Raw genomic sequence first — 10,337 nt, 5'->3', positions numbered from 1 at the left:
TTTTAAAATCTACCCCCAGCTCCGTCCCTTCTTTATCCCTGCACAAATATTGACTTCATACACAGGTTTTATACGCCCATGTGTCGAGTACATTGCTCGTGTGGGCAGTTTCCCTACGTACATCTCTCCTCAACAAGGTAGAGTCAAAGACTTTTCATCTCGTTAACTCTCCTCCTCTTACAGGTTCCCATCAACCTCTGTCTCTTCGACGGACTGTTGCATCTTTATCTCTTTTCTATCGCTACTTCAATGGTCACTCCTCTGCACTGTTTGCCTGCATCCCTGCACCATTACGGCTAAAGCGCGGCACCCGCCTGGCGGCAAACTCATCCCTTTTCTGTCCAACTCTCTAATGCAAAAGTCAACCATTACTCACAGTCCCTCATGCATGCAACATGTTGTAAAGCTATGAATGTTGTATCACCGGTATTCACCAGTGTAATACCTGAATGTATTTTCTTACCTGTTGTGGGTATTGATCAACTCACCCATGGATATACAAGTGGTATTCGACTTAATATAGTGGATGGTAAATATTTATGAGAAGAATGAATTGTGGTAGCGTTTGTAGTGTTTGGCCGAGTTTAGATTTAGTCGATACCTCAGGTGGTTGTCGTTCCCTCAGCGAAGGAATCTTGAATTGGAAGGGGAGTGAATTTGGCTTGAGGACATAATTCCCTTGATTAGGTATATTAATAAAGAAAAGAGAATGCTATATACTTTACTTTAATAATTCTGTTAATTTCCACAACAACATTTCTTTATTACATGACCCTTTTTAGTATGAGAGAAGATTGTAAAGGTTACCAAGGCTTTTGGGTGATCATTCCTCTAACATTATTACCAGACGAAACAATTTGATTCACGCGAGGTATGGAGTTGTTGTACTCTACTTTCTTTTTTTGGCCGTTACTCTTGGGCTCAACATTGGCCTCAAGACAGGGACACTTTTACGGATATGATTTGTCTGTTCGGACTGGCATAGCCTCGTATCAATAAGAATGATTATTTGTATTCATCTTTCACCCATATAAGGTATTCTCCTCATATAATTTTCTCGGTTCTCACATCAAATCAGTAATGCTTTTCTCGTTTCACCATCGACAATGTTATATAATCACTAGAAGTACATAATCTCTCGGGCCTGTCTAGCCTCGAGGAATAATTAAAAAAAAAAAATACAATCACTAGGAAAGCCTCAATCACTCGGGCTAATTTAGCCTCGAGGTACAACTTAAATATCACATTATTGTTCACAATCAGTAAGTTCCCTTCCACGCTCCTGATTACAATTTTTTCCTAATAAACTAATTTTAAAGAAAGAGAACAGTTGATGAATTTGAATTTTCCTTTCCGTTACAGAACATAACACTTCTATACTTCTATTCCTTATCTACAAAAAAAAAAAATTCCCTTGATAGAATCATTAATAACACAACAAATACCTTCGGTTTGTAATAATAACTCGTGAGTGCTGTAAGTGTGAGTGTAAAAGTCTATGGGCAATACTTGGGAATAATGGCTTGCTCCCACGGACGTCACCGCCGGTGTCTGGGGACTAAACGAACGTCTGTTACACACGATGTCTGGGCAGCAAGTCACTACGTTAAACTCTCAACAATATTACTTCTCATAGTTCATAATAAGTAAGGATTAAACAAAGAAAAAGAGGGGGAGGAAGAAGAAATGTGGACGACTCACCTAAACGAACGTCTGTTACACACGATGTCTGGGCAGCAAGTGGGGTATGTCGGGCACTAAAAGACGCCACCGCTAGCTCAAATGAGATTATGTTTTTGAAATATGGTGGGTTTCAATTCTCTTTACAATTTATTTAGCAGTGTACCCATGACGACAAGACTTTTGATTGAATTGGGGAAAATTTGGGATTTATTCCTTACTTAATTTAGATACTGATTCTATCACTATTTCAATTTGAATCTGAGAGCAGCTCATGCCATCTAGTGACGGTCAAGGTAAACGGGACTTTAAATCCTCACAAATGACATTATTTAGGCCTTTTGGACTGCTAATCTTACATACTTGTGTTCTAGCAGCTTCATTAGCAAACATTTCACAACTAGGTTACGGAAAGAATTGTATAATCATCATTACTCTGTTTAAGGTTTAAACTCAACGTCCAACAACGACAAGAAACGTTGGCACATCTGTCTGTTATTCGTTACTCTACGAGACGGGGAATTCCCATAGCTCAACATCCACAATTACATCACCCACTGCATAGATACAGAGGTACATACATATAAAAAATAGAGTTAGCCCTACAGTAATTATTAATATATGAATTACTACTTAGGGTAGGAACTTATAAACTAATATTCAGGTTACACCCTATCTAACTTAAAATTACAGTACTACTAAATACATACATGAATATCAAATGTGTGGCACTACACGGCTCCCACGTTCGGAAAACAAATTTTACCCAAGTCAATTTTCTATGACATGTGCATGGATGGAATGTTGTTACTCTGATAACTGCTATAAACATTTTGAATTGGAATACTTTTCCCCACAATCGGTGGCACCTGTCGGTCCACATTAAACACCTGATGCGTACCTCGGAAGGTCGCTTACTCACTACATTAGGAGGTATGATCACTCCTTACTCGAGATGTTATGAGGGAATTTATGCCCCAGTCAGCCTCAGGTTTCGGAGGATAGCTTGTCACTCACCTGAGCTCGACAGGGTCTCTCGAGATTGAGATCACCACGGGAGGCGCGTCCTTACACTCCACTCACAATCCACATTCACTCAGTCCTTTCGTTTCCAGCTTTCCCCCCGCGATAGGTGAGCGCTCATTCTGTCCTGAAGACTCCACTACCTCACAAACCGTGCTAACTGTAAGGTGAGGGGATCAGCTGCTCCCCTCGAAGTAAGGCACTTCCCTGTTCCAACAGGAACTCTTCACTCTTTTCCTTTTTTACACCCTCTCCTCGGGGATGAGTCCACCCGGAACATAACTTTAAGCAGTTATGTTTCACAACATTCGTCACATGCACTTATCCACTTTTCTAACACTCCTCTATGAGTCTCCGAGGGGCAATCCTCACTCGCGGTGGTAATCGCTCATCCTCGGGCTCCGGGGCGAGCTCCCGCTGCAGCGGTTCTAAGAGCCATTCCTCGGTACCGTAATATGGTTTTACCTTTACAGCAGCCCTTTGTATTTTTTTTCCACTAAATACATTTTCAATGATATAAACACTTCCATCTAGCAGTACTTCAATCACTTTGTACGGGCCGTCCCATTTGGCATTCAGTTTTCTACAGGTACCCGGCTGTATGGTCTCTTTTTTCGCCCACACTAAGCTATTGACTTCAACCTTCTGTGCTTTCCTCCGCCTATTGGCCACCTCTCGGTATCGCCTCGTCATCCGTTGGGTTGTATCCTTTATGAGTGTGTGTGCTATCGCCAGGTCGTCCTCCTCTGCATCCACAGAAGGCAATAAGGTACCAATGAGGCGAGGCGGATGGCGTGAGAAGAAGGCATAATAAGGTTGTTGTCCCGTGCTCGAGTGCACCGCTTGATTTATAACGGTTTGACACGATTGAAGCAGCTGAGGCCAACGTAAGGGATGTCCATTGCAGAGAGACGCTAGGATGCTTTTCATTGTCCGATGCATCCTTTCAGTGGTAGAGTTTCCCTGGGGATGATAAGGGGTAACGTAGAACAAGTCCACCTGGTTCCTCCGGCAGAACTTCTTGAACTCTCCACTCGTGAACTCTCCGCCGTTGTCCAGCACGATACCTCGTGGCGTCCCAAAGTCGGTGAAGTATTGCCCAAGACAGTGTATGATGTGTTGTGTATGTTTATCTCTGATGGCATAATATTTGACGAACCTACTATAATGATCTATCACAGTAAGGACATAGCGGTAACCCTGAGATCCAGCAACCATATCAGTCAAGTCAATCCCGATACGTTCCAATGGTTTACTTACAGGCGGGAAACCTTTCCAAGGTTGCTGTAACCCAGTTTCACCTTGAATCTTTGACAAGTGGGACATTGTTTCACATACTCGCATACATCTACCTTTAGATTTGGCCAATAGAATAGTTCTTCGGCTTTCTTAATAGATTTCTTCTGACCTAGATGTCCTGAGGTTTCGTGTGCGTGTTTGATTGCTTCTCTACTGATTGTCTTAGGAATCACCAAACAATATTGGATGCTACCATCACTTGTTTCACGGGCAAAATATAATAGTTCATCAATCAATGCGAACTGGCTCAACATAGCTTTCGGTAGTCTTTTAGCAGGGAGCTTCTCACTACGCAAGTACTTAACTAACTCATCCCACATGGGTTCTTCTCGTTGCTTAGCTCTCATCTCGTCTCGACTAAATCCAAGCCAGTTGGTTTCTGACTGGTGGAATATCACTCTGACAGGTCTAGATAGTTGATCAGCGACTACATTATATTTACCCTTGACATACTGCACGTTGTAGTCGTACTCACGCATCTCGAGAATCCATCTGTTCATACGTGGGGATTTGGTTTTTCGCTTAAATATACTAGTAAGCGGTTGATGATCTGTCAAGATAGTAAAGTGGGAACCCCACAAGTAATGGTGAAAGTTGCGGCATGTGAGAACAACTGCCAATGCTTCTTTGTCTGTTGCGGAATATTTTCTCTCGCAAGGATTGAGCTTTTTGGAAAAGTAACCAATTGGCAAGTTGGAGTTGTCTGGTTGGATCTGACTCAATACGCCACCAATATGAGTGTTGCTCGCGTCGGTGGTTACAATGAATGGTCGAGTCACGTTGGCTCTTACCAATACTGGCGCATTCACTAAGCTCGACTTCAATTGATCAAAAGCAGATTGACACTCATCTGACCATTCGAATGCTATTCTGGATCTGGTTAAGTTAGTTAGGGAGCTGCTATTTTTGCGAACGAAGGTACGTGTTTACGGTAGAATCCGCACATTCCAAGGAATCTCGGACTTCTTTTACTTTGGTGGGTCTTTTCATTTTGTTGATAGCCTCTATGTTTTTTGGGTCCGGCGTACTCCCGGCTGCTGAGATTTTATGGCCAAGAAAGGTCACTTCTTTTAACCCAAAGGTACATTTACTTAAATTTAACTTGGCCCCATTCTGTGAGAGTAAAGTGAATAGTTGCTGTAAGCGACTCAACAACATGGAGAAGTCATCAGCCCAGATTATCAAATCATCTAAATAATTCTTTACCCATCCTTGCTTCAACAATGGAGTAAGAATGTCCTGCATTCGTCGGGAAAATATGGCTGGTGAACATTTTAGTCCGAATGGTAAGCGCCTAAATCGGTAAAGTGTGACTCCATCACTGAATGTGGTTAAATCACGACTTTCCTCGTCCAACATGATTTGAAAATACGCCTCACGCATATCAAGAGTCACGTAGTATTTATGACCTGCAGCCTGCTCGACTAACTCTTCCAGTCTGGGCAGTGGATAGATATCCGTGGCTAGGTGTTGATTCACGTGGCGATAATCTAAACACATGCGCTTGCTGCCGTCCGGCTTGTTAACTAATACAATAGGAGATAACCAGGCAGCTGTTGATCTTTCAATAATTTCTCTCTCTTCCATGTCTTGCAACATTTCAGCGATCACCTGTTTAGCTTGTTCAGGGTATCGATAGATCGGTCCACGGCTGGGCTGTGGATCTGCTACTTTAATGTGAACGGAGGGGACCGCTGATGGTTCCTAGTTCTTCTTTCCAAAATGAAGAGAGGATCGTGTTGCAGAATTACGTTAGCTAATTCTTCTTGTTGAGTCGAATCTAAGTGTGGCCATGTCTGTTCGTCAATTAGCTTTCGGAGTCGTTGAACACGAGTTCCACTTTCATCTGTTCGATCACTGGTAGGGATCAGATCATTTTGGATTTTGGTTACTGAATTGACTGGACTTACAGGAGGATCGTCAATGATTTCATATGAGCCTAGAATGGTACCTATCCGAAACAGTTTGTCTTGTTTGGCTCTATTATTGAGGGGCAAATAGACTAGGCCCTCTGAATTCACCTGTAATAAGTAAAGGTGACTATTGTGACTGAAACGTGCTTGTGGGTAAAATAGTAAAGTGGTTTTAGGCTCCTCACTCACTGGCACGGCAATAAATTTGGTTTGATATGGGGTGAGTCTCTCTACTGTTACAAGATTAATTTGTTTCAACTGTTGAGGGTTCCTGACGGCTCTGATAGGTGTGGCCTGGACTCGTTCAACTTTTCCTTTTCGCCGCGGAACGTAGTTCACGACGTACGGTGCGCCTCCCATGAGTAGCGCTCGTTGTGCACCATTCCAGATCAACGGAGATTGTCCGAGGACATCACATCCCAACAACATTTCAGTAGTCAAGTAGGCGTTCGGAACGACTGGACACCACTGTTGATGAACTTTCTCATCTCCCACTCTAATATCTACTTTGACCATACCCAGGATACGGAGTGGCGCTCCTGTGACTCCCTGTAATCTCGGTGGATTTCTCCTCGTGTTTATTTCTGTTCCTAACCGCTTCGCGGTGGCCTCTTTAATTAAGGTATATCCACTCCCTGTGTCAACAACAGTTTCCACTATTTTATCATTCACGTTGACACTTATTGTGGGCGATGTTATACCGGCGGTTAGTCAAATAGCCTGATGGGGGAACTTACTTTGAGTGGCAGTCTGCCTCACATTTGGACTGGGTGGGTGAAATCTGTTATTGCCCCGCATCGCTGCGCTGCGGTTTAAGCGCCCTGGGCAATCATTACTGCCTCTACGACATCCCAACCTACGGCAATCAAAACAGTGGCCTGGTGGTGGTTTGGCCCAACATTCTTGCAACGTATGTGAACTCTTCAAACAATGACTACAGTGTTTTCGCCTCGGTGTTTCAGTAGATTGTTTTTGATTGAGTTGTTCTAAATTTGTTTTCAAATCCTTTAATTGAGCTCTCAATTCAGTCACTTCCTTGTCTGACTCGGCTTGGCAGTTATCATGGGATGGTCTTGGTGGATTATCAACTACATTGGTATCTGAGGGATTTTCACTTTTATTGTCTCTATCCGGCATTGCATTAACTCTGGTGGTATACCTCTCTTCGAGAAGCTGCCTTTCATTTTCGATCCTGTCGATGAATTTACGGATTGGATATCCGTCATCAAGGTAAGCTTTCCAATTTTTCCCTAGACTCAAGCGGAAGACCATACCACAGTTTCTTCTTGATCCGTTTATCTCGCGAGGGAAACCTTTCTTTCAGGGAACTTTGTTTCGAGAGCCGCATGCTTACACATGAACCTATGTACAAACGCCTGGGGTGATTCCTCCCAGTCATAGGTCATGTTCTCTAACTCTTGCCACGCTCGATCTACACTCAACTCGATGGCAAACTCCGCATTCAAGAATTTTTTTAAGCTCGGGCCATGACAGTGCAAAATGTTTCTTTTGATAGTTATGAATAAAAGTGGCCAATTCAGAACCCATTCGACTCTTGGCAACCTGAATTCTAGTTGCGTTGCTAGTGTGAGTCTGTTCCACCGCCTCACAAAACATTTCGAGGCGAGATGTAGCTTCTATCCCTTGTAGCTGATTCAATTCCAAAATTGGGATATCGCGCGGTTTTGTGAGAGAGTGGTGTGAACTCATAATGTATGAACAAGGGGTCGAGTGTGAAAGCAGCGTTCTGTTAGTAGCACCGAACTGTTCCTCAGCCTCATCCAATTGAATAGTTACATGATCTCGCCCTACTTGTGACGGACGATCAGCTTCCGGCTGCGTCTGAGCAAACAACTGTCCATACAGAGACATGGTGACTAATGTACTATTCTTACTCAACAAAAAAAGGGAATTAAATTTTGAAATATTCTCTTTACTTTTCACTTCCCTTCATTTTCTCACCAACGTCACTACTTTGGGAACGATGAGTATCCCACCGCTATTGCCACCAGTGTAAAGCTATGAATGTTGTATCACCGGTATTCACCAGTGTAATACCTGAATGTATTTTCTTACCTGTTGTGGGTATTGATCAACTCACCCATGGATATACAAGTGGTATTCGACTTAATATAGTGGATGGTAAATATTTATGAGAAGAATGAATTGTGGTAGCGTTTGTAGTGTTTGGCCGAGTTTAGATTTAGTCGATACCTCAGGTGGTTGTCGTTCCCTCAGCGAAGGAATCTTGAATTGGAAGGGGAGTGAATTTGGCTTGAGGACATAATTCCCTTGATTAGGTATATTAATAAAGAAAAGAGAATGCTATATACTTTAATAATTCTGTTAATTTCCACAACAACATTTCTTTATTACATGACCCTTTTTAGTATGAGAGAAGATTGTAAAGGTTACCAAGGCTTTTGGGTGATCATTCCTCTAACATTATTACCAGACGAAACAATTTGATTCACGCGAGGTATGGAGTTGTTGTACTCTACTTTCTTTTTTTGGCCGTTACTCTTGGGCTCAACATTGGCCTCAAGACAGGGACACTTTTACGGATATGATTTGTCTGTTCGGACTGGCATAGCCTCGTATCAATAAGAATGATTATTTGTATTCATCTTTCACCCATATAAGGTATTCTCCTCATATAATTTTCTCGGTTCTCACATCAAATCAGTAATGCTTTTCTCGTTTCACCATCGACAATGTTATATAATCACTAGAAGTACATAATCTCTCGGGCCTGTCTAGCCTCGAGGAATAATTAAAAAAAAAAAATACAATCACTAGGAAAGCCTCAATCACTCGGGCTAATTTAGCCTCGAGGTACAACTTAAATATCACATTATTGTTCACAATCAGTAAGTTCCCTTCCACGCTCCTGATTACAATTTTTTCCTAATAAACTAATTTTAAAGAAAGAGAACAGTTGATGAATTTGAATTTTCCTTTCCGTTACAGAACATAACACTTCTATACTTCTATTCCTTATCTACAAAAAAAAAAAATTCCCTTGATAGAATCATTAATAACACAACAAATACCTTCGGTTTGTAATAATAACTCGTGAGTGCTGTAAGTGTGAGTGTAAAAGTCTATGGGCAATACTTGGGAATAATGGCTTGCTCCCACGGACGTCACCGCCGGTGTCTGGGGACTAAACGAACGTCTGTTACACACGATGTCTGGGCAGCAAGTCACTACGTTAAACTCTCAACAATATTACTTCTCATAGTTCATAATAAGTAAGGATTAAACAAAGAAAAAGAGGGGGAGGAAGAAGAAATGTGGACGACTCACCTAAACGAACGTCTGTTACACACGATGTCTGGGCAGCAAGTGGGGTATGTCGGGCACTAAAAGACGCCACCGCTAGCTCAAATGAGATTATGTTTTTGAAATATGGTGGGTTTCAATTCTCTTTACAATTTATTTAGCAGTGTACCCATGACGACAAGACTTTTGATTGAATTGGGGAAAATTTGGGATTTATTCCTTACTTAATTTAGATACTGATTCTATCACTATTTCAATTTGAATCTGAGAGCAGCTCATGCCATCTAGTGACGGTCAAGGTAAACGGGACTTTAAATCCTCACAAATGACATTATTTAGGCCTTTTGGACTGCTAATCTTACATACTTGTGTTCTAGCAGCTTCATTAGCAAACATTTCACAACTAGGTTACGGAAAGAATTGTATAATCATCATTACTCTGTTTAAGGTTTAAACTCAACGTCCAACAACGACAAGAAACGTTGGCACATCTGTCTGTTATTCGTTACTCTACGAGACGGGGAATTCCCATAGCTCAACATCCACAATTACATCACCCACTGCATAGATACAGAGGTACATACATATAAAAAATAGAGTTAGCCCTACAGTAATTATTAATATATGAATTACTACTTAGGGTAGGAACTTATAAACTAATATTCAGGTTACACCCTATCTAACTTAAAATTACAGTACTACTAAATACATACATGAATATCAAATGTGTGGCACTACAATGTCAACTCTGGAACCGTCTTCCTTTGTCTATATTTTAAACATAATGTGTCCAGGCATCTTGAAATGAACTTGACTTTGGCTCTGTTATTTTGTTTTTATATTTTTTTCTTAGAGGGAACAGTCTTGTGGGCTTCTAGCCTTTAGTTCCTTTTTCCTTGCATAAAAGACATGGAGAAAAAAGGTACACTCCATCAAAGAAAACCAGACATCGAGTTCCGTGGGTCTTACGGCTGTATTAATAAACGAGTGAAAGGTGTAAGCAAATCCTACATTTTTCGCAGTCATTTAGGAAATTCCTTTACCAGTTTGATGTAATCAGCCTGTATCTAACATTGCAGATGAAAATCAAGAACGATGCTAATATGATCACGTTTCATGAATTATCGTCAACATTCG

Source organism: Coenobita brevimanus, chromosome 57 (genome assembly GCF_032717465.1).
Source record: "Coenobita brevimanus isolate Jiangsu-jjx chromosome 57, ASM3271746v2, whole genome shotgun sequence".
Lineage (NCBI taxonomy): Eukaryota > Metazoa > Arthropoda > Malacostraca > Decapoda > Coenobitidae > Coenobita > Coenobita brevimanus.
The sequence above is the reverse complement of the archived record's forward strand: the minus strand, read 5'-3'. Positions refer to the sequence as shown.